The following is a 25002-nucleotide window of genomic DNA, read 5'->3' as shown; positions in this document are numbered from 1 at the left end:
AGACTTGGTACGATGTGTGGCACGACTGACTATATTTTGCCTGCTTTTCAAACGTTTTATTCAGTCACACCGATGAATTTAACATATACTGCAGCAATGGACATGTGGTTTACATCAGTTTGATGTAGGTGATCCACAGAATGAAGTCGAAACTAATTGTAAGAAAATAGAATTTTATTTATTAGCAACTTATGTCGTACACGCTAAAAGACTGAACTATTATGAGAATGCTGTTATTGGATAAACTATCCACCTGTAAGAAGATATATCATTCGTTAATTAAAGTAGAAACTACTGCCCACTTTACAACAAGTGATTTATTAGAAGCAATAATTATTTAATTACATTGTTTTGCACTAGAATATTCGTCATGGACGAATAGTTGCAGTAATTTTCATTAAAAATAGTAGGTCCAGCAATGCAACTGCAGCAGCTAATTTTCGTGTAGTAGCTTTGAAATTTTATTTAAAAAAAACGTACGTTAACGCAACGACTCCTTTCCACCCACCACCCCACACCCACCCACCCTCTTGCGCTCTGCGTTAATGCATTTGCTAAATTAATTTTTCAGGTGTTGCATTCGCTTTGAATGAATTGTTATTTGGAAATGTCATTTAAAAATGACAAACACATTTTCTAAGGACAGGTTTACTGCCCACGCCTTTTAATACATGTATAACTCGGAGCTATGTTGTCGCCACCTGCGACAAGGTAAAATTAGAAAGGAAATTTGCCTCAGGTTATCTTGAAATTTTCTTGTTAATCTTGACATGTTCATTAATGACATAAATAAGATACTTCGACACTTTCTCGTATAAAATAACACTAGACCGATGCACAGTGGAATCAAAGTCGATTGCGTAGTCTGTAAAATTACTACCACTCTAAATATTGATCGTTTGTGCTCTGAATATAAATCTGAGTATCTTAAAATGTTTCTGATCAGTCTGAACTAAATGGAACATCAAGATTGGAAGCTGTATGCAATTACAGAGCATCCATTTCTGAAAAAGAAAGAACGGATAAGTATTCCAGAGGTACAAAGTACACAATACAGCGTGACATAACATTTACGAATTTGGTATTTACTGAGAAGCACAACACATTAGGAAACTCCTGAAGTTTTTAATTGAATACAGAGAGAGATGTTATGAAGTAATAATGAGGTAAATGTCTTTCCATATATGATTAAAAAAATACGAAGAAGGATTCGAGAGCTTGTCGAAAGAAAAAAAATCAGTTTTCAGTTTACCAAAAGTGCTTTGGACGTGTCAAAGGTTAGTAGTGACTGGTCGTTTAGGCAAGGCCCGACCTTGTGAAGCAACCCTGATTAATTGGTATGACGTACCTCTATTTCACGCACAGTCGAGAACACGTCGCGAAATGGACGTAGGTAACGCGAAAGAAACGTCTGCCACTGTTGCTCAGTCAACTGAACAGAGGAGATAGAATTTCATGAACGCATTGTAACCGATTAGGAAACAAACGGATTTGGTCAGATGTCTTCAGTGAGTTGTATGGAAACAATATGGAGCCATCGAGTTGCCACTTGCCTCGCTTTCTTGGCATAAATTCGAAGGGTGTCATTTCCTGATGAACGTGCGGTATGCTGCACTACAGAAAGATGAATGGGCTCATCTGGTCTAACCAAACATTCATTATGTGCAAGGAATGAAACTGAATCCACTTGATGTGATATGGACCGGGATACTATCGTGATGGCTGTTACGGTTCTACTTTTCTGAAAGAAACATGCACAGAAAACAATGTCTGAATACACCAAAAATAAGATTAATACCCAAACAGAAGACAAGCACTGGGGATCTCCATCTCACTTACAATGAAACGGGTGACTTCAAATGTGAACGGCTTCCTGAAACCTTGCATGCAGTTCTTTCTCAGCTGCCAGAGCATCTTCGATTACTGCCGCAGGTCCCTTGCAAGCCCAGACTGCTTCTGCGTCGCGCTGGATATTTCGAGCCGCCTTTGTTCTCGATGATGGCGTTTGTGCAGACGACAATCGACCCAATATAGCCGAAACGTTTCCACTGATCGACGGTCGAATCCCGATGGCACTATGCCCACTGCAATCATACTTGTTGATGTCAGTGGATCAACGTTTGATCACATAGATTGTGTTTCTACGGAACTCCATGTTCAACAATGTACGATGAACGGTGTTCTCTGTAACACTTGTGCCTGCACCAGAATTGTACTCTTTCGACAGAGATTATACAGATCACCATGCATCCTACTGTACAGAGCAGACAAGCCTCCGAACCATAACGTTCCGTGAAGCTTCGTGGACGTGCAAACAATAAGCGCCTAATGGATGTTTCACTGCATTTCTACCTCTCGCCGTAAATGCTCATGATAGTGGACCGTGAAGATTCGACCAGCTTCGCTGTTTTCTAGATACTCATTACCAGGCTCTGCGTAATAATAATTTGCTCTTTCTGAAAGTCACTCATCTCAATGGATTTCCACATTTGCAGACCATATCTTCGCTATCCGTGTCCTCAGAGCTTACATATGTAATAGCTCTCTGAAGCAGGGTATTTTCCCCGATAGTGTTCTACCACTGTACAAAAAAGGGGATACGCCTGATGTCAACAACTACCGTCCAATCTCTCTTCTGACTGCCTTATCCAAAATTATTGAAAAAGTAATGTACTGTAGAGTAGCTTCACACCTTTGTAAAAATAATGTTTTGACAAAATGTCAGTTTGGTTTCCAGAAGGGCTTTCCAACGGAAATTGCTATATATACTTTCACTAATTATATATTAAAGGCTCTGAGTGGCCGGAAGTCACCCATTGGGTCTTTTTGTGATCCATCAAAGGCTTTTGATTGTGTAAATCATGGAGTACTCAAGTATTGTGGTATGAATGGGACAGTGCTCAAATGGTTTAAGTCATAGCTAATTGGAAGAGTGCAGAAAGATGAAATAAACAATTCACATAATATGCAAAAAAACTGGTGATTTCTCAACTGGGGAACAATCAAGAATGTGGTGCCGCAAGGTTCGTTCTTGGGTCCTCTGCTGTTCTTAATATACGTTAATGACTTGCTATTATATATTCACGAAGATGCTAAACTGGTACTTTTTGCCGATGATACAATTATAGCTATCATACCCGACAGACAAGAATTAACTGGTGAAATTGTAAACGATGTTTTTCAGAAAATCATTAAGTGGTTCTCAGCAAATGGGCTCTCATTAAACTTTGATAAAACACAGTATATAGAGTTCCACACAGCAAATGGAATGACCCCATTAATAAATATAGACTTCGATCAGAAATCGGTAGCTATGGTAGAATATTAAAAACTTCTAGGTGTACGCATTGATGAGGGACTGAACTGGAAAAAACACACTGATGATCTCCTGAAACGTTTGAGTTCAGCTATTGATGCTATTAGGGTCACTGCAAATTTTGGCGATATGCATCTGAGAGAATTAGCTTACCACGCCTATTTTCATTCTCTGCATTCGTATGGTATCATATTCTGGAGTAAAAGACTGTTCATTGCACAAAAGCGTGTAATCAGAATAATTGCTGGAGCTCATCCGAGATCATCTTGCAGACACTTATTTAAAGAGCTAGAAATATTCACTTTAGTCTCACAATATACATATTCACTTATGAAATTAGTTATTAACAATCCGAACGAATTCAAATGTAATAGCAGTGTACATGGCTACAACACTAGGAGAAAGGATGATCTACACTACTCAAGATTAAATCTAACTTTGGCTCAGAAGGGGTAAATTATGTTGCCACAAAAGTCTTTGGTCACTTACCTAATAGCATCAAAAGTATGACAGATAGCCATATAGCATTTAAAAGGAAATTAAAAGACTTTCTCAATGGCAACTCCTTCTACTCATTATATACTCATTATATGAATTCTTGGATATAGTAAGTGGGTAATACCCAGCCTCAAAAAAAAAAAAAAAGTCTTGAGTCTCATGTAATATTTTTTCTAATGTAATATCTTTTATAGACACATTTCATTAACCTGACACGTTCCACACCATTACAAAGTGTCGCATTCATGATCTATGGAACAAGAACTAATGTAATCTAATCTACCACTGCACCACGTGCCAGGCGGCATCCACCGTAGCGGCGGTAGTGTTCAAAATGTTTTGGGTTATCAAAGCCTGCCACATTTATGGTATACCTTGTTTCTCGTCATATTTCCTATTCTGTGTTTTTCTTTGTCGTCATAAGGCTCGTCCATTTTTTCTTATTGTTTGTGATGTCTTCATCCTGTGTGCCTTGGATATTCATGTTAAGCCCAGCTTCTTAAAATCGTCGAGCATGTCTTGTAGTTTGGATCTATTTTGTTTCATGGGAAAGCAGTAACAACTAATTTAAAAGATGTACATGCTTCATTTTGTTTCTATTTTGTCCACAAATTAGGGATCTGTCATTGGTTTTCTAATGTCTGGTCCTTCATTTAGCTCTCCTTCGGATAAACCAGGAAACTGTTCACAAAGATATCTGAAACACTCCCCTTCTTTTGGTAGTGCCTTAAAAATGGTTTCATCAGCCTCAACTAAATGTGAAGTGTTGGAAGTAACACCTTTTTGGGAGCCACAAGGATTTTCCTCTCAACATTTTTTACCTCTATCTGTACTGTTTTTCTCAAGGGCCAAGCTTTTTTTAATGCAGTGTTGCTTTCTGTCTCTACCGTCTCTTTCACAGAGAAAGCACGGGAACGTTGTATAGACAGTTTGTTGATCAAGCATCACTGAAATCACTTTTAAAACACCACATAGTTTCCATTAGTGGTCTGAACGGCAGAGTTTGCTTAAAACCAGTTCATGGTTTCCGTAAGATTCTTTTAAGAGAACCGAGTGTCCTACTGGCATAGAAGCGTACTTATTGCCATTGTGTAGAAGTACTGCTTTAAGGTCTCTTTTTGAAGAATCAACAAAAAGTACCCACTCATCAGGAGCATATTCTAATTTGAAACGTGCCAAAAGTCCAGGAACATCACTGCAAAACACCGGGTCACGTTCTTGAGAGAAGGAAGATACTAACTCCTGTTCCCTCGATCGATACCAAGAAAAGATGTATCCAGAGCCAAAATATGTTTATCTTCCAATCTAGATCCCAAAACCTCTGCCGATTCTTTAGAAAGGCGAAGGTCTCTAACTAAATCGTTCAGTTCAAATTGTGAGAGTGGAATGGGACCGGTAATGCCAGGATCGTAGCAATCGCTGTCTTCTTCACTATCACCTTGCTGAGCCAATGGCTCGTGATCATTTATATTATTCAAAGAATCTGAAGGATAGGGTATTGGTTCAAATGGCTCTGAGCACTATGGGACTTAACATCTGAGGTCATCAGTCCCCTAGAACTTAGAACTACTTAAACCTAACTAACTTAAGGACATCACACACATCCATGCCCGAGGCAGCAATCGAACATGCGACGGTAGCGGTCACGCGGTTCCAGATTGATGCGAGGTTGAACCGCTCGGCCACTGCGGCCTGCAGGGTATTGGTACTTCAGGTCCATGAGGAACAGGATGATTGAATTCTAGCGTGAGAAATATCCTTTTTGGTTTTCAAATTGAAACCTCGTACATTGCAAGAACAAATATATCAGTCATCACTATGATTTTTAGCGTCCCTCCAAACCATTGGTATTCCAAAACGTAAGGATTGCTTTTGAAGCCCATGGCTCATCTTGATCGCCTAACATTATACCAAATCAGGCGAAATATAGTTTTCCAACAAAATCGGATATGGTTCTTTGTTGCTTTTTGACGGTATAGTTGCCACAAATGTAGCAAAGGCCATTTTTTCATCTGTCAAGCAAATTATATCATGAACTAAGAGGTACCAATATATTACTTTCTAGTGTTTTGGTTTTATTGTTGCTCCAAAGATTTGGTTTTCATGACGATTAAGTAGGGTTTTGGCAGCATCCTACTAATGGGTGACCCCATAGTGACTCTTTCCTGTTCGATGTAGATTTCATCTTTAAATCTGAAACAATTTGGCCCTGTAATTACCTTCCAAAAAGTTGAGACTTCCTGTGTCTATGTTTGCGATATGACGTTTGTCTCTCACAGCTGTCTTTATAATATTTAAACTGTTGGTTCAGTTGGTATGTGGATGTTCATTGATGTCATGTCGAATGACAGTAGCGTAGCTACATTAGGTACTTATATATGGTTATTTTTGTTGATTAGGTCTTTAGTGTGTTCTAAACTTTTGTTCTCTGTGTAAGTGTAGTAATTTTATAGAAACGTGTGCATGTGTCTGGCTAAATGACACACTGCTGCAGTTCTGACTTCAATCATGCGTCTCATCGGAGTAACATGTTTGTTAATTTTGGTAATATTCTGATTGAGGTTTGTTTTGTGGTGTCATTTTTATTTGACTTTGTGGGACTTTAAATATGAAGTCTCCTTTTTTTGGGAAGTTTTTGTATGTCTCATTAGAATCTTTGGATGGAGTCACTTTTTAGCTTTGTCATTTCATTCTCTGTTACGAAATTTAGTGTTTTCTGAGTACTGTTCTTTAGTATAGTCTTTCATTTACAGTGATATCATCTTACACAAACAGGCCTTAGATGTTGCTATTAATGTCGGCTTGAAGCGATTACAGCTTCTCGCAGGTGGATTAATCGCTTTAAAGTTGAGTCGCAAAACATTGCGTCAAAATTAATAACAAACACTGTGTCGAGAAACAGATCTTATGATGAAGTAATTAAAGTCATAGAGATCGACTACTTCACTAGAAACTCAATTAATTAGGTGGCCAATGTCAGTGAATCTCACGCTTACAGTTCAGATCATTCCAATTTTGAGACAAAATATTAGCTAAAAGAACGCCTTCACTCGAAGGGAGAGTACATAGAGAGGCTACTGTACAGCCTGCGTCGGCACTTACACATTCATACATTTTAAGGCTTGTAATCAGGATGGGAAGTAGATTGTTATCTGCGCAGTATGTTTGTCGTGAAGGAACGAGTGCTAATTTTCGACCAAGTGCGAAAGGTTCAATGTTTTACAAAGCCGGGAAAAATGGGAACTGAATAATTTATCCCTTTTGATGCCTCACTCTTCTCTTTCGTTTTGTGTTAATGTATACCTTCTCATTCTAGATTCATGGTCAGGTAATAAATGCCGCATTGCGAGTTCACGCTGACAAACAGTAGGGGTGCTATAGATTACACATTATATATCCATAGAATTCTTCCGTTTGTACTAGTTATTTAAAAGAAAAACACCATTAACACAGAAAATCAGTATGGACAGATCACAGTAGTTTCCAGTTACCACCATGATAATCATTAGTTCACTAGGCTTTGCTGCAGTCAGGTTCAAAGTATCATGAAATATGCGTGGTACACCTCAAAATATACCGATATTAGGTGGGATTTATTCCTCGCTCTGACCCAGTCGAGGCTGTCCGTCTGCGGTTGGTAAGGCTTGCAGTTGTGATCGACTGTTCGTGAATGATGCACTGAAAATATAAATTTATCACTCTGAGTCAATATTTCACCTTTTTGCAGTATTTTCAAGTACTGAGAGGAATTTGTACTTTCTGGAAACATTTTCTTTATTTCTTAACACTCAATAATAATATTCTAGTAACATCATTGGTAACATATAACTTGTATAATGTTTGTTATTTAATAATACTATGCTTATTTGCTTTTCAAGCCATTGCAAGCGGTGACAATAGAATACTGCGCAGTGACTCAGCTCATAGCTGTACACCACGCAGTTTTGATCCAAAAAACTTTATTTTTCTATAATTAGTTTTCAGTAGGTTCTAGTTCATGTACACAAAGGAAATTTAATATTTCGATTTTAACTGGTGAAAAATGCGAGTGGAAAAAATATTGGGGCAGGTTTCCAACTGACAAGGTTGGTCATTACGTTCTTAACTACTCATGTGTGTGTGTTACAGGCTGAACAACTTCCAGGAAACTGGATTGTGCCTGATTCTGTAAAATCTTCAGTCCCATCGTGGTAACCCGTATGTTAACATTCAAGACTATTAGCTACGGGGAATAGTCGGGTCACACGTGGCTCCATGTAGGTACAACACTGAGGAACACTTGCGCAGAATGTGTTGAGGAAGCCGTTCGAAACATATCGCCCGCCTTGTCCTCCAACTATCAAGGGCGGCACGGAGACGCTGAGAACTCGCTGTAAGTCATAGTGGTGCAGATAAGATTCGGTGCATGTATGAAGGGTAGTTACAAATAATTCATCGGCTTTTGGACGAATATATATCACAAAAAACTGCGAGTGATACAATGCAAGAAAAAACTAGTTTTCAAGTTTCTCACACAACATTTAAATTGTTCTAGGTGCTCTCCTTGTGATGCACGACAAATATCTGTGGTATAGGCTTTTGTCTGGGGATGTTCTGCCGACGCATCATTGAAGATTTTTCTAACGTTTCGCCAGCACGAGAGGGTCCTATTGTCAAAGCTTCACCCTCCAGCGTTGGTGGTAGAAACTGGAGAACGTCGGAAAAATCGTTAAATAAACGTTGGGAAAAGAACCAGAGACCGAGGACAGGGCAATGTGTCAATAATTCTGTGACTATACGGTATTCGTGTTCGACCCAAACACGTTCGAAGTTGTCACTAGCAGTAGTCGTCACCGTACCAATGATGTGATGGTTGTGTTTAAACGGGGTTGTCGTCAAAGGTGGTAAGTAAACGTGTCTTTCACGTGCTTCCAGAAACATAGCGGTTGCAGTGTCAGGATACAATGGAGGCTACCTAATGAGTGCCAAATCCTCGTGATGGCAGAGCAGAGTCCATCGATTTGAAACTTCCGCATGTAGATGGCATAGCATTGCTATATACGAGCGAGACGGAGTGCGTCTTTTTCGAATGTTAGAAGTGTAAGCTGTCTAGCAAAAAACAGGTCTTGCGAGATGTGAAAGAACAGTATATCCTTCACTTTCTCCCAGGACAAAAGTATAACCCGATAACTTTACTACGTAAAGAGTACAGGAGACATCCACCTTGGGAGAATCTCTTTCAATACCCACTGTAACAATGGAATTTGCCGTGCATCATTTGCGCACCTTGTAACCGCTTGGCCGTTGCTGTGTCGCCTGAACACGAATATGAGGACAAATTCTTCATCTTCTAAGGCTTTCTGGAAAATTTCATAAAATTCTCATCTGATGGTGCGATCGCTAGGAACAGCTATAAGCTATGATGCTTGTGGTATAAACCTAAACTGCCAAACATCTCAGGAATTCCCAGTGGACCACATTTGTATTTGTTTGACCTACGAAGGTACGCCTGCCTGATAGTTTCCGCTATTTCAGTTTCAACACCTGTTGTTCCTGTTCAATCCTTCACAGATACAGTCTTTGAACTTCGGTCCGTAGCTCGTGGTCATGCGATACCGTTCTCGCTTACGGCTCCCGGGTTCCCGGGTTCGAATCCCGGCGAGGTCAGGGATTTTCTCTACCTCGTGATGACTGGGTGCTGAATGATGTCCTTAGGTTAGTTATGTTTAAGTAGTTCAAGTTGTAGGGGACTAATGACCATAGATGTTAAGTCCCATAGTACTCAGAGCCATTTGCACCATTTTTTTTTTACCTTCGATACTACCGCAGAATGCTTTGGTAGGCTAGTGGCTGTACACTACACAGTCTTCGGAACCCACGCCGCGCATTCTCCTCATATTACAACAGAGCTGATACTTTCTACCGTTAGCACATTTTTGCGAACTTCTATCACCCTCAAAAATGGTTCAAATGGTTTTGAGCACTATGGGACTTAACAGCTGAAGTCATTAGTCCCCTGGAACTTAGATCTACTTAAACCAAACTAACCTAAGGACATCACACACATCCATGCCCGAGGCAGGACTCGAACCTGCGACAGTAGCGGTCGCACGGCTCCAGATTGTAGCGCCTATAGCCGCTCGGCCACCCCTTCCTTGTGGTTCACTATAAAATCTGCAGTGACATAAACAGAAATTCGAAATATGCTCGCCTTGTTAGTTATTAGAGCACTCAGGTGTAAATTTTGGATTTTGCAGCCTTGGTATTTAACGTGTTTGCTGTTTTACACAATATACTCGTTGCGGTAGTTGCAGGGGGCCTTCTCGGACAAACAGCACTTGCTGTGGTATCATTCTGCGCCTCGGCGAAACTTGTACGGCGATCCACCGCCTTAAGAGGCGATCCAGAGAGTTGCCCTAGGCGGAACCGCCGACGGTGCCGTACGTGTGTAGGCGTATGTAGGAACTCGGCGCCGGGGAAAGTTTGGCGCTTGCGCGGCTGCAGGCTGGCGCACTTTCTGCCCGCGGTAATGAGACCCGGGTGCCGGCGCCGCCCACGGCATTAATCGGATCCGCAGATTCCAGCTGCAAGTTGCTCGGCCAACTCAGGCCGAGTTCCGCCGGCAGAGCACTGGCGTTCGCCCGAGTCTACACTGCGGGCGACGCCCCTGTGTTCGCCGGCCTCTTGGACGGCGCCCCGGCTCCAGTCACCGTCGCCGCGGCCAGAATCCCGCCGAACCGCTACCTGCCTACCGCGCCCCCCCGAACGCATAGTTTCGCACCGACCGGAATTCAATTTACTGTATCTGATGTGCAAAGTACATTACCGGAATTAGCTCTCACCGCTAGAATATTCCCCGCCGTCCTCCCACCCCAACCCTCGCACAGCCTGCGCGGCCTTCGCCTCGTTCGAATTAATTACCTTCCCAAATCCACTTGGAGCTAATAAAGCGATTCGATTTTGTGCCGGGAGCGTTTTAACTGGAATCGCTGCGAGGGAGGAGTTTCAACATCTGTCTCGCTGTCACTAAAATCGGTTACCTGCTGACTTGTAGCTTATGTGCGAGCCATCGAAGAGTACACACCTGGATCAGATACGTGATATTTACCTATAATTTCAATTTTAAGGGCTTCTCCACACTTCAACCGCTGCCCACTGTTCCCATTCGCCAGCCTTCTCTATCACAGCAGTTTTTCCTCTTTCAGCTCTCTCTTCCTTATCATTCCAATTACTCCAGTTCTCCATGTTAACCTCTGTCGTCCACCCTTCCACCTCCCCGCCGGCGACCATTGCAGGGTTACCTTTGGCCATCGTCCTTGGTCCATTTGCCGTCGATGGCCATACTACTGTAGAGCTCAGTTCTATGCATGACTGGTTGTTCCGCATCCAATACCTCCATAATTTCCTCATTTCGTCTACTCTCTGTTCTGGATATCCAGGCTGACCTCCTTATTCCATTCATCTCTACTGCCTGTACTCTGCTTTTACTCTTCTACGCCATACTTCAGTATATTTTCCCCTACTTTCTGCAGAATCCTCTTCTTTGTATCTTTTGATAATGCCTTGCTCCAAAGAATATGTTCAACATCTTAAAGTTTCCCCTTCCATGATGGATCTTGCGTTCATCATCTGATTCACAATCTCCCGAGGAATGGATGATCAATCCTGAGCATTAAAACTGCTTTGATAGTTCCTTGAAGTAGTATTATATCCATTTCACCTTCTCTTGCTACTACATACTCAATTTTGGTCATACTTATTCTAAGCCCACCAGTTTAAATGCATCCATTAACTACATTATCATAACCTTGACATCTTCTCTACTTTGATCATCGACAAATAATAATCATCAGATAGTATATCCTGCTGGAAAAGAATAGGAAATTCGATGCCTAGTATTCAACCTGCTTTACAATTTTAATAGTGCCGTGCGGTAGTACTATATACCTCCCATCTCCTCAGACTACTATATATTCTGTTTTGCTCATATTTATTCTAAGCCCACGTAGTTCTAATGCTTCCATTAACTTCTTTATCATCAATTTCACATGCTCCCTATTCTGTGCTATCAGTACTGATCATCGGCAAATGATAATGAGTAGACAGTATCTTACTCTAAAGCTACTACTATACCTTCGCTGGTACAATCTCCAAATTAGGGACATTTCCTGTGCATGTGTATCAGTGAAATCCATCGTTTTATATAGTGCGTTGGTAGATAGAGAACCATACGCTTTTTACTAAACCACAAATATAAGGTGTACTTTGTGATCCTTAGAATACGCCTTCTCACTTATTTGTATAATGCTAAAAATATAATCCACACAAGATCGTCCAACTGTGAACCCCACCTACAACTCTCGCATATTTCCCTGAAGCTCATTCTCAAAAGTCGTATTTATAGCATCTCATATTATCCGGTACAAATTGTGAGACATTGCAGAACTGCTGTATACGCAAGAGAGTCGTCTGTAAATTAAACTAATACACTTTCGCTTCGTTTGTGAATCCCTTTCCACCTTCCAATATTAGCTATTTACTGGGATGTGTAACAGAATAGTGACAATCTCTCAGTCGTAAGTAAGGCAGATCCCAGACTTCAGTTCATTGTAAGAGCACTAGCGAAAATGCAGTCACACGAGTCGTGCGACTTATCTTAGAATACTGCTGACGTTTGTGTGACTCGTATCAAAGAGATCTATCACGGGCTACTGAACAATACAGTGTGTTTTGCCACAGGTTAGTTTCTCTTATAAGAGAGCGACAGAGAGAGATGATGAAAACTGAAATGGCAGAATACTGAGGGTAAACGCCAACGATCCCGCAATATCCTTCTTCAGAAGACTCAGAAACGAGAATCGAGTGCGTAATCGAGGGATATACCAGACCGAACGATTCACAGTGGACTCGCATTCGGGAGGACGATGGCTGAAATCCAAATCGGCCATAGTGATTTAAGGTTTCTGTGATCTCTGAATTTAAATGCCGGGACGGTTCCTTCCCAAAGGCACGGCCGATTTCCAGCCCCATCTTTCAATCGCTCCGCTTCCGCTCCATCCCTAATGCTCTCGATGCCGACTGGACGCTAAACACTAATATCCGCTCCTTTCATCCTTTCGTAACATTCCAGAGCCACTGACGGATCGCTCTCCAAGTTGCACTGATGACATGATTGGACTTATTATAGTGAGCACAGAGGTATTTTATCAATCACTAATCAAACATTCGATAACCGAGCTCAATGTAAATTGTCCCTAATAAGTGATGTAATGAGAATTACCCTCTACCACGCAAATCACAGCACTTTGCTGAGCGTGGATGTAGGGATATATTTGCGGGCTTGTTTAAATCTCCAAAGGACCACTGGTATAAAATCCTTTAAACAGTTTATCATACTTATATACTGTGTCGTCTTATTTTCCGATCTTTCTCAGGAACTTTTGCAGAGACAAAGAATAACAGAAAACTCACATATTTTCACTGTACAGCTGCTAGTAAAAGAGAGTGATCCCTATTTTATCCTGTCCATAAATTAACAACTACCACTTACATCCCTTTTCATGAGACTTTCTTCACTCCAATGTACCAAAGGCGTAACAGCTAGATTATGTAATTATGATTTACTTGTCCGTAGCAGTCACTGAACACGTGCAGCATCTTTACAATTTCCGGTAGGGTAGATCGTTTCTTGATTTCTTTCTTATATGTTGTATGCAGATACGATCGTCGCGATTTCGAAGATCTGTGCACTTCATGGTTTTATAAATTAGTCTAAGAAAATTCGTTTTGAACACTTTTGATGCAGCCGTACATGTATGGGGAATATCACGTTAAAATGGCCTGCTTGTAAGAACTCAGTTACGTACTGGCGATCGAACCGGTGTCACCCTTACTGTGTAAGAGTGCTGGTCAGCGAATGAGGTCAGCTGAAATATTTTACGCTATCAGGTTTTTTGACAGATGGTAATATATCATAAATTCTGCCCACATTTTTTTCAAAACGAAATATATTTGTGATATCTGCACTAAATAATCCACATTTCCGCAAGTATTTTGAATCAAGTGATTCCAAAAACATTTACGCAGACATTATTACACAAAAAAGACATGCTTTAGTAAATGATAGGAGCTGCTCGATTTTACTCCGATTAGCTGGTATTCCTTCACACTGATAGTACTATAAGTATTGCTTTTGTGGGGAAAAGCATCTACAACCTCTATGTGAAATGAATGAATGGAAATATGCGACACTAACCAATGGTAGCTTTGCAGAAGGTATTTTTTAATGATATTACTATATAAGTATGATCATGATGTGGTAATAACACGACAAATCTATTTGATTCGACACAAACGCTAAATTATATCTATTAAAATAGCTTGAAGTAATTTTGCCTTGAAAAGTTACAAGAAACTTAATTTCAGCTCCAAGTAGAAACCATTGATTTATACAATAATATTATTAATCACATATTATTAATAAGTTAAACATTGGTTTTTTTCATTCTCTAATTCGTAAGATGAGTAATAAAAGATAATGAAAATTTACAGTTCACTTATCAAGTTTGAAAGACAGGAATTTAGGCTGGCTAGTTTGCCGCTTACAGTAGTTGGGGGACAGTTGATAGAGACAGTTGATAGGTAGTTACTGAACATCGTTGTCATTTGCCTGTGTGAGTCTGAGTGCAACACTGTAGAAAAATTGCTCATGCCGAGGTTTGTCCAGTACCAAAATCTACCGTTAGGTACTGTAGAATTGTTGGCAATTAAAAAGGTGAAGATTGATGCCCCATACCATGTGGTGCATAAACTGATCACCCTAGACAAGGAATCATTTTAACAATATCTTGGAATTACCTTCTTTGTTTCGATGGCCGAATTATGTATCATAAAATTGTCTCTAGATGCAGTACGTTGCCGCGCTGCATGCAGAGTTATCCACAGACGTTGTCATGACTACATCCGTTCAACTAAACAAAGCACCCAACTACAACAGATAACTCATGATAATGAGGACAGCGGAAGTCGGCGAAAGATAGAGAGTACATGCACATTTGAGCGGTCAAGAAATCGGTACATTTATTCAAAAATGTCGCATGGAAAAACTCTGCTCCCAAAACTGGGTATGTGGACTGGTGGTTTTCACTGTTTGTGTTGTTCAGTGACATTTCTCAGAAGTAATATATCCATATTTTCTATCAACATTTCCGTTCGCGGAATGAAAGAAAGAATTGAAAACAAGTTTCATAATTTCTCAAGGCCATTCACTTATTCCGCAAGCAGTGTTTGTTATTCAGTAATACGTATGTTTCTTAGCATGACAGGAGACACAATACAGCGTCAAGTGACACTACTGTGACCACCGCATCGTCCTATAACCATTCAGAGACGGCAGGAAGCAGCAGTAGCACAGAAGGCTATACAAAACACGTAGGGTAAGGGGGGGGGGGGGAGGGAATTATGTAACATGCAAAAGAGCAAGAGCATTTGCTTCCAGGCCAAGGGTGGAAGCATTTTCGAAATGACCAAGTTTCCAAAGTATTCGAGTGCATGGAAAAAAGGAACTTTTCAAAACTGGCTCTGACGCAGCTGTGGTCCGCCACTGTCCATAGATGACAGGGCTAACGACGGCTGAAGAGACGTGCAGTTGTTCAGCTACTGATAGCCCAAATGAACAAAGGAATTATCATCAGCGTCTCCTTAGCGACTGTTCAGCGAATTTCGCTGTGCTTGGGTCTCCGCAGCAGGCGGTTATTTCGTCACCCAGCCTGAATGCTGCTGATCGGCAACGAAGGCTGTAATTTGCGCGCCCTTGCCGAAACCACATGTCCACTGAGTGGCGACAGGTGGCTTCTTCAGATGACTCACGTTTTACGCTCCATAGGACAGGTGGCCGGCGGCGTGTACGGCATGATAACTGTATGTCTGAAAGTAAACACACTCCAACAATCATCGTGATGGCCCAGGCCTTAAGACGCAGCGTTATGGTCTGCGGAAGGTATTCAGAATCGCATCACCATGTTATGCCCTTACTATCATCAGTGTGTAACATTCGGTGCCTGTAGATACATATTATTCAAATGTACAGTTAGTTCTTAGCTATGGTATCCATTTTTGGGGAACAAACGCACAAAATATGAACACAATTTTCAACCTACAGAAAAGAGCCATAAGAATAATAACCAAAAATACTAGTCGAGCTCAGTGTAAAGATCTGTGCAAAACACTTCGGATTTTAAATGCTCCATGTGAATACATTTATCAGTCAGTTGTGCACATCAAAAATAACATTGGTAATGGCTGCACAAACAGCTCTGTCCGTGACCATGCAACAAGAGACAGACTCAACTTACATTTACCAAGAAAAAATAAGCATAAAACTCAATACAGCATTTTCTACCAAGGAATAAAACTTTACAATAAACTACCAAAAGAGATTCAAGAAATTCCAAAAACACACTTATTTGAAAAGGCAGCTAAAAAATACCTGTTATGCAACAATTTTATGCATCGAAGGATTACATTGATAAAACACAGAAGGGGTTTGATAAAAAATTGTTATACAAATAAATAATAATAATAATGATTATACAACATCCGACATTCCACACAAAGCCTTCACTTTATGTTTTTCCTTCTTTTTTCCTTTCTAGAAATACTTACCCCCAAGCTATGCATAGCACAAAACCAACACCTGTTCCTCTTTCTGCGCTCAACGTCTCACTCTTTATGGAGGGATGTTGACTCAGTTTATCAGGATGGCAAATGGGAAGTTGCGGTACAGAAAATGGCCCAGAGATCACCAATGTTTCTGTATGTGTGTGTTTGTGTGTGTGTGTAGTGAATGAAGCGTTATCAAACAATGTGTGTATAGAGTGTTCAGTGAGATATGAGTGAACAGTGTGATACTCATAATTTAATAAGTCATTTTCAAAAATAGTATTTTATGCCTGGACTAAATCTAATGATTGTCTCTAACTAGAAGTCTCTACATGTATGTGTATACGAATTACCTTATTTTAAATTGATCGAAACTTGTAAATACTTTGACATGTCCTATAACCTTGTAAAAAGAGATCTACGGATGAATAAAGTTTCTACTACTACTACTACTACTACTACTTTCGTAGCATTCTTTGAGTGATGTATTTGTGGAGGACACATTGCATTAAGGAAAGTATGTATCTACCCTTAGTGACCATGTACACCAGTATACACAGTCTGCTTTTCCTCAGCACTATGACACATACTACCAGGAAATTGCAGCTTGTGACACAGCTCGCTGTGTACGTGTATGTGTCGAGCAGCACCGGAACGAGTTTGCCGTGCTCTCTCGGCCACCAAACTCCCCGGTTTCATTCCCAGTGGGACGACATCGATCTGGCTGTTCGTGCCATGGGGACTCAACCGAGAAACATAACACAGCTGGCCACTACACTGGAGTCAACATGGCTCCACATCCGTTTCGTTTTCTTCCAGAATCTCATTAACCCTCTTCTGCACGCCTAGCGGCGATCAGCTCAGTAAAAGGTCGTTATTCAGGATTTTGACCGGTGGTCAAATTAATGTGACTACACTGTGTATTTTCAACCAGTATTAAGGAAATATTTTCTGATTTGGGCCTTGTAACTGCCCTATTTTATATTGATTGTTTGTTAATAAATGAAGCTCAGGCTCCTGATTTCTCGCGGCAGAATGTTTGATAGGAAAGTCACAAAAAAGAATTGTCTTACTGCACTGTATTTACACAGAGTGCGTGTTAGTTGTACCGCCATACTCAGATGAATATTTGCTCCCCGACGTATACGAGCCTAGCTACACGTAAATCCATACCAACTGAGATGATTGCCCCAATCATGATTACAGTATAAATACATCCAAAGTTTATCTATCAAAGTTTACAATTAGCGTGAGCAAAATAGGCTGAATCAGTACGATAAATTTGTAGAGCGTCAAAGAATATCTATGAATGCTGTGCTCTGTTGATTATCTATGTTGTCGCACAGATAAATGTTCCATGAGAACGCAATTTTAAATTGGTTGAAAGAAATGTCAAACCCTGCATATTCACTTTGTGATGGTTTATTGTAGTCAATGCACATCCTATCATTTTCGTAAAGAAGTAACCTTTGTTTCAGATGGGTGGAATTAGTTACGTAAACATAGCCAAAAAGTTTACAGCAAGATTCAGATCATGCTATTTACTTCAACGCAATTTAAGTATATCCCGCACAGTTTAAACTATTCATCCCTTCCTATCAGTTGAACTATTGTCTATCGCATTGGGTCTAAGTTCAGTCTTCCGTTGACAATAATCAAATTAAGACAATATATTCGGTTACTTTCCTAGCTTGAATTACTTCAAAGGTGTTTTCAAGGTTGCTGATTTACCTCTTTGAGTTTTTAACCATTTCTAGCAGATCGCAAACGTCCGTTCTCAGATCCGAACTGCTTCCTACTGGCTTCTGGCCGTTGCTGCCTGCGCTCCACTATTTATATCCGGCAGGAGGACGTTTTTTACCCTCGGTGGCAGCTTCTTGTTATTTCTCCCGCAGTATATTGCAGCGTAACTTAGCGTGCTGGCCTCACTTCCCCTTACTGAGCACTCCCCAGGCTTACCCTATACGTTAACTCTAGTTCTGTCCTGTTTTCTACTTCTTCCCTATATACATCCAGGTTGGCCTGACTCATGCCCTAGTGGTAATCCATTCTACAGGAATATCATGGAGCGGTCTTGCACTAACATGCTGAATCCTCCGTTTTAATAAGACATATACCACACTGATAAATACAATCAACATGATAATAGTACAGGTTGAAATACCATGGTCACTATGCTACGTTTCCGCCTGGTATTGTACTCTTCCACATGCCTTAATAATTGCTTCATTGATATTTGACCTTCCTCCGATTGACTAGTTTATCTATAGTTTGAAATAGTGTAGCATCCAAGGTGTTGTCAATATATGTCAAATTTTCTCCTGGAGCGAATCTGAATGACGCATCTGGCCAGTATAACGTCAAATGATTATCTGGAACCTTGGTGACTCCAATGGCTGTCGCTGGTAAGCTGAAAGGATCCCTTACTATTTTACAATTCGTCCCGTTGATTAGCAAACCAATGTCCCGTAATTTAATCTTCGTGGTTGCTGTCCAATTCAAATTGTCATAACAATTGGCTGATATCCTTTCTGTAGCGAATACAGAATACAACTAATGCCACCCAACTTCCTGACAATGAGGCGAAGGCTCCACTACTATTCTTCTCCGGTCCGAAGCTTCTGCTTCAGCCCTAAATAACTGGACCTCACGCGACTGCTTGCGAGTGAAAACAATCCGTGTTGGACAAATGGAAACTGACTCCATTAGACATCTACTCAACTCTAAACTCGACACAATGAGTATCCCCCTTCTTAGAAATTAATAAAACCTTCTGTGTCCTGAACTGTACACTCTTCCCCAAGCGCTCCCATCTGACTGGATAAGGATGCACTGTGCAACAGTGATACTGTCTCCCCACACTAGTTACTGGAAATCTAATCTTATATGCAGCTTAACTAGATCCATTGTTACCTTAATCCTAGACATATGACAAAAAAGTGACATACTCTCTTCAATTATCGGCAGTACGTGCTCTACCCTCTCTGGAAACTATCCCCCTGTCTGCTTCAGACTCCATCTGAATTTTTCTGGTGACATCAACATCACACTCACCTGACCGTGCACAAAATAATACACACTTGATAATTACTGCTAACTACACATCTCTCGAACGCAACTTATACTTAATACCCGGTTTACTGTCTGCTTCTGGCGCTTCTTTTCGCTTTCTACCAGAAGGAGAAGTACATATATACAGATATACTACCCCCTGGAACGGTTTAACTATACTAACGTGAACCACCGTTGCCTTGGAAAGCAATTGTAATTTTACATTGACAAGTGATGTCATTTCCACTACCTGGTACGGTTCCTGGAACTTGTTTGTGAACTTCTTGGTTGTCCCTTTTGGAACATACGGATTAGCTAGAAGCACCCATTGGTCTACTCTGTACTGTGGCAACTTCTACGTTGCACCTGCCATCCGTTCTTGTCGTTTTAACGCCTTCGTGTTAGCTCGTTTAACTCTCTGCCATACTTCTTTAATGGTTTTCGCAAATTGCCATACATGCTCTCCCTCCGCTCCCAGCCTTGTACGAAGCATGTCAAAAGGTGATGTAATCTTCCGCCCATACACCAATCCTGTCGACGTATGTACCTTGCTGTTTATGCACTGGTTACGAATTGCAAGTACACATCCCAGTCGGTGTGTTGACTATTTACATAGTGACTCAACATCTTAGCGATCGTGCGATGTACTCTCTCCGTTCGTCCATTTGCATGCGGATGGAATGGACTAGTCCGTAATTTCTTTACCTTCAGTAACTTACACAGTTGCTTCTTCACATCAGACGTGAAATTAGTACCTTGATCCGAGATTAAGGACGGAGGCATCCCATATCTGAGTAACCAGTTATTAACTAAAGCTTGTGCCACTGTAGATGCTTTCTGATCTGGTAATGTTACCATGACTAAATACATAGAAAAGTTTTCGATCACTGTTAAAATGTACTTATCCCCTGCAGCACTCCTATTTAATGGACCTAATACATCAATTCCGATTTGTTGGAAAGGTCTGTCTGCCTCTGGTAATCTTTGAAGCTCAATCGTTTGATGGCTCAAGTCCGCACGCTGTGCGCATGACACACAATTCCTGACGTACTCGTCCACGTCTTGACGTCGTGTCCTCCGCCAAAACTTCTCCGCGATCCGCCTATCCGTAGCTCTTCTTCCGCCATGTCCCGAAAGAAAATGGTCATGCGCCTGTTGTAAAACTTCAGATCTTAACGCTGCTGGTACGACGACGCGCGGGCCTTATTTTGTCGACCTGCAAAGTAACCCGTCCTCTACTCGGAACTGCGGCTGCTTTCGGAACAATTGGCAACCACTATACCCGGCTTGTGCGCTTTTACACTCATCCTCAGTCACCCCTGTTACTTGTAACCCTGATTGGCTCGTGTATCACCACTTAATCGAACTCACTGAGTTTCAGCGCCCATCTCACTAGCCTACTCGCTCAGTCTTTCAGACCTAATAACCATTTCAGAGCTGAATGATCCGTCACAACTTGAAACCCTCTACCGTACAGATAACATAGAGAGTTCGAAGTCCCGTATATTACCGCTAACAATTCCTTCTCCATCGTTGAGTAATTTTGTTCCGCCTTGTTAAGTTGACGAGACGCGAAAGCAATTGAATGTACTTTGCCATCAGTTTCTTGCCCAAGTACAACACTAAGAGCTTGATTAGACGGGCCACATTGTAGTATCCTTCGAAAAGTCTGGAAACTTCAAAACTGGATCAGATGTCAGTATCCGTACTCTTGAAATGCTTTCTCGCACTCTCACTTCCACTGGAAGGTAACACCTTTTCTTAGCAACTTAGTAAGTGGCCTCGCTATTTCTGCGAACCCCTGTACGAATTTTCGATAATAGCTCGCCAGACCAATATACGATTGCAGTTGCGGAACCCGAAAATCTCGTACTGCAGAAGTGAGACGAGGGTCTGTCCGTACCCCGTCCTGTCTCACAACATGCCCGAGATAATTTACTTGTGCTTGCTCAAAATGGCATTTGTCCAAACTTAATGTTAGCCTTGCTGCCTCTAATCTTTTAAACACCTCCTCTAACCGTTCCACATGCTGCTCTATATCTCTTGAAAAAACTATAATGTCATCCAGATACTCCATGCATTTTTTTCGGTTTCAACCCGCGAAGGACTCCATCCAGAAACCTCTGAAACGTTGCTGGAGCGTTATCTTAGTACAAACGGCATTCTTTTATATTCCAAGTAACCACAATGCGTCTTAAATGCTGTTTATGGCCTGACTTCCGTACGTGTTTCAGCCTGGTGATAACCGCTTCGCAAATCCATAGTGGAGAAAAATTTACACTGCCCTAGGTTCTCTAATGTTTCTGTGATATTCGGAATCAGATATACGTCCGCCACTGTCCGTTCATTCAAATGTCTGTAATCACAACAAAAGCGAAATGTTTTCGACCTGTCCGAAACTAGGACCACGCTACTAGACCAAGGACTATTACTGTGCTAGATTATCCCATCTTCCAGTTGTTGCTCCATTAATTGCTCTACTATTAGTTGTAATTGTTTCGGTAGTCTGTATGGCTTACGATACACCGTCACGTAATTCCCTGTCGGAATACAATGCTGCTTTATCGGTGTAGCAGGTAACGTACCCTCTGATTCAAACAATGCTTTATAATTTGGTAATAATGCTTCTATACCCGAAAGATCATTTTCTCTCAAATGATTTACCTTGCCACGAAGTACAGATGTGCTGACGGTTTGCTTTACATCATTGTCTAGCCCTAAACTATCGATGTCCTCTTCATCCATTCACTCTACTGTGGCTAGTACTAATTACTTCGGCAGATCGGCTTCATACCGCCTGAAGTTGTCTAAACTCACTGGAACCATAAACTGCCCCTTTATGTCCATTACCCATGATACACTCCTACGAATAAAGCAATGCCTTTCGCCCAAAATCTCATTACTCGATAGTGGCTCTACCAAGAATAACCGCTGCTTTGGCACATCGACATTCACCGGTACCCAGATCAACTTCCCCGTACCTGATCCTACTTTGTCACACGAAATCACCTTTAATGCATTTGTACGCACTTTAGCTGGTATCACCTTAGCTATCGGTGCACCTTGCAACTCTGAAACATTCGCAACGGCTGTACCCATTGAGAAGAAGTTCCCATCGAGTTCCAGCGTATGTTGCGAAAGGTCAATTTTTGCGTGATGTTTAATAACAAAGTCCAACACAAGTTTCGCAGAAAATCCCTCTCCCACAGCTGACAACACCTACATTTGCTCCCGGAACCACATGTACCCTATCTTAAACTTGAGTTGTGCTGTCCCAAGTGCATCTAATATTTTATCACCCACTGCGCGCCATTTGTATCTTGGAGCTTCTAATCCTTTCCTGGCCACGAAGTCCACACTGACAACTGATACATGTGCTCCAGTATCCACTAAAACTCTTCACCACTTATCTTTTATCCAAACCATCAAACTACAATCCGTCTTTTCGTGCACTCTCTGAGTACCTCTTTTTACTGGAAATGCCTCCCGACGGCAGGAACACTCCCTTTTTCGTTAACATCTTTTTACCTGCTGCATCATTAACCCGTTTCTTGGCTTTACACTGCCGTGCCTTATGCCCTTTTTTCTGACAATCTGAACACTGCGGTTCCCGACATTGTGCCTTAAAATGACCTTGCTTCCCACAACGGTAACACTGTTCGGAAGACGAAAAATTTTCTTGTCATTGGCGCTATCAACTTCCTGCAAATATGTAGCTACGCGCAATGATAAATCACTTGGATTCTCCATCCGTATCCGACGTGAAAAATCCGGCGAGACCCCTCGCAAAAAATGCTTCTAAAGCTCTTTTCTCTGTTTCTTTCCAAAGAACTTCATTTGCACTCGCATCTTGCGTTAACTCATACGTGTGCGTATTCGTTCTCCTAATTCTGTCCGAAACTTCTTCTATCGTTTCACCCGGTTTTTGCATCATACTAACCAATTTGTCCCTAAAAAACCTGGCACTGTTTTGTTTCCTAAGCCTTTGCAATAATCCCTCAGTCAACTCTGTGAAACTAGTGGCGTCCTTTACCCCTACGTGGTATGCGCCACCTACTGACCGTAACCTCGCCATTCGCAAACAAATTTGATCCGACCAGCCACACAGTCTAGCCGTAATACGTACATCACCAATGAAACCATTCACATGCTCTGATGTTTTACCCGATAAGGAATGTATCAAATTAACCGCTGAACAATCTGTCACACCGGAAAAGACAGTAACCTTGCATTCTACACTATCGCTTCCCGATACTGATTACTATGCAAAAATTGTTGCTCCAACCTCTGCATGTGCTGCTTTTGCAACTTCTTTTCTTCAATCAGTTTCTTAACTTGCTCTGTCAATGCGACTAGGGCGTCACTTGCACCGGTTGCACGTGTCCCTGGTGTATTCCGTGTGGTATACCTCACCTCACTAAAGTAAAATTATATTACCCAGAAGCAAGTTAATTCCTATCACGTGTAATGGCAACCGTCTAGACTTACCCCACTGCCCCGTTACACGACCACAGAAGCCACACACATCACAAGTGCTAGCTACTAAGTTAACGTGACTATCATTCCTACGAAACTGAGATAAGTCTACAGGGCTGCTAGGCCTTTCAAATGTCACTCTCATATCTCTTAACGCTACCCTCGACATGTCTAGCTACACAGAAAACACAGAGAGAAGGCAGTTGCTGGACTCACCCTATTCGGTGTTTCTCGGTTGCTCCGCACGGTGCTAGTCAAAGTCATGGTGTGAATGCGCCTGACACTTCTTGTTATGTCAGATGACCACTTGTTACGACTTCTGCAGTACTTGTTATGGCCGTTTCCTACTTGCTACGACATCTTGTAAGGTGTCAGGCAAATCCAACACCTTACATGAAAACCCTGACATGATAAGCAAATCCAGTAGTATGTCACATAGCTCCGAATAAATTGTGACATTAAATTAACCAAAGTAATACGAGTAACGAGTGAGCAAATGGAATACCACAGACTAACACAAGAATGCCTAAATGCATGTCGTACCTTCCCACCGTGAGGCAGACGCAGTTCCGAGGGGAGAAACGAGGACAGAAGCCGAGAGCAGAACCGTGGGGAGGGGCTGGGCACCCACGACACGAGCCTACCTGTACAACTATACAACCCGCACGTTTTAGCGTCAGGCTTTTTCGCGTCTCAGGTATGTCAAGGACAACCCCCAGCCCATGTTAAAAGCTAGAGCCCTCCAGAAAAGCAGTATAGATCTTACGATAACACAAAAAGGGCCACTACCACCCGCAAGTTTTAGCGTGAGACTTTTTCGCGTGTCTGTTACATTAGGATCACTCCCCAGCCCATGTTCAAAGATAGAGCCCTCCAGAAGAGCAGTATTGATATCACGATAACGCTAAAAGGACCACACTAGCTGCAGGTTTTAGCGTGAGACTTTTTAGCGTCTCTGTTACGTTGCAAACCTTAAAAACATTGCCCCACCACGAAAAGTATAACGTATCCCATTGGATAGA

The sequence above is a fragment of the Schistocerca gregaria genome, chromosome 5, assembly GCF_023897955.1.
Source record: "Schistocerca gregaria isolate iqSchGreg1 chromosome 5, iqSchGreg1.2, whole genome shotgun sequence".
Taxonomy (NCBI): Eukaryota; Metazoa; Arthropoda; class Insecta; order Orthoptera; family Acrididae; genus Schistocerca; species Schistocerca gregaria.
Note: the sequence above shows the minus strand (reverse complement) of the source record.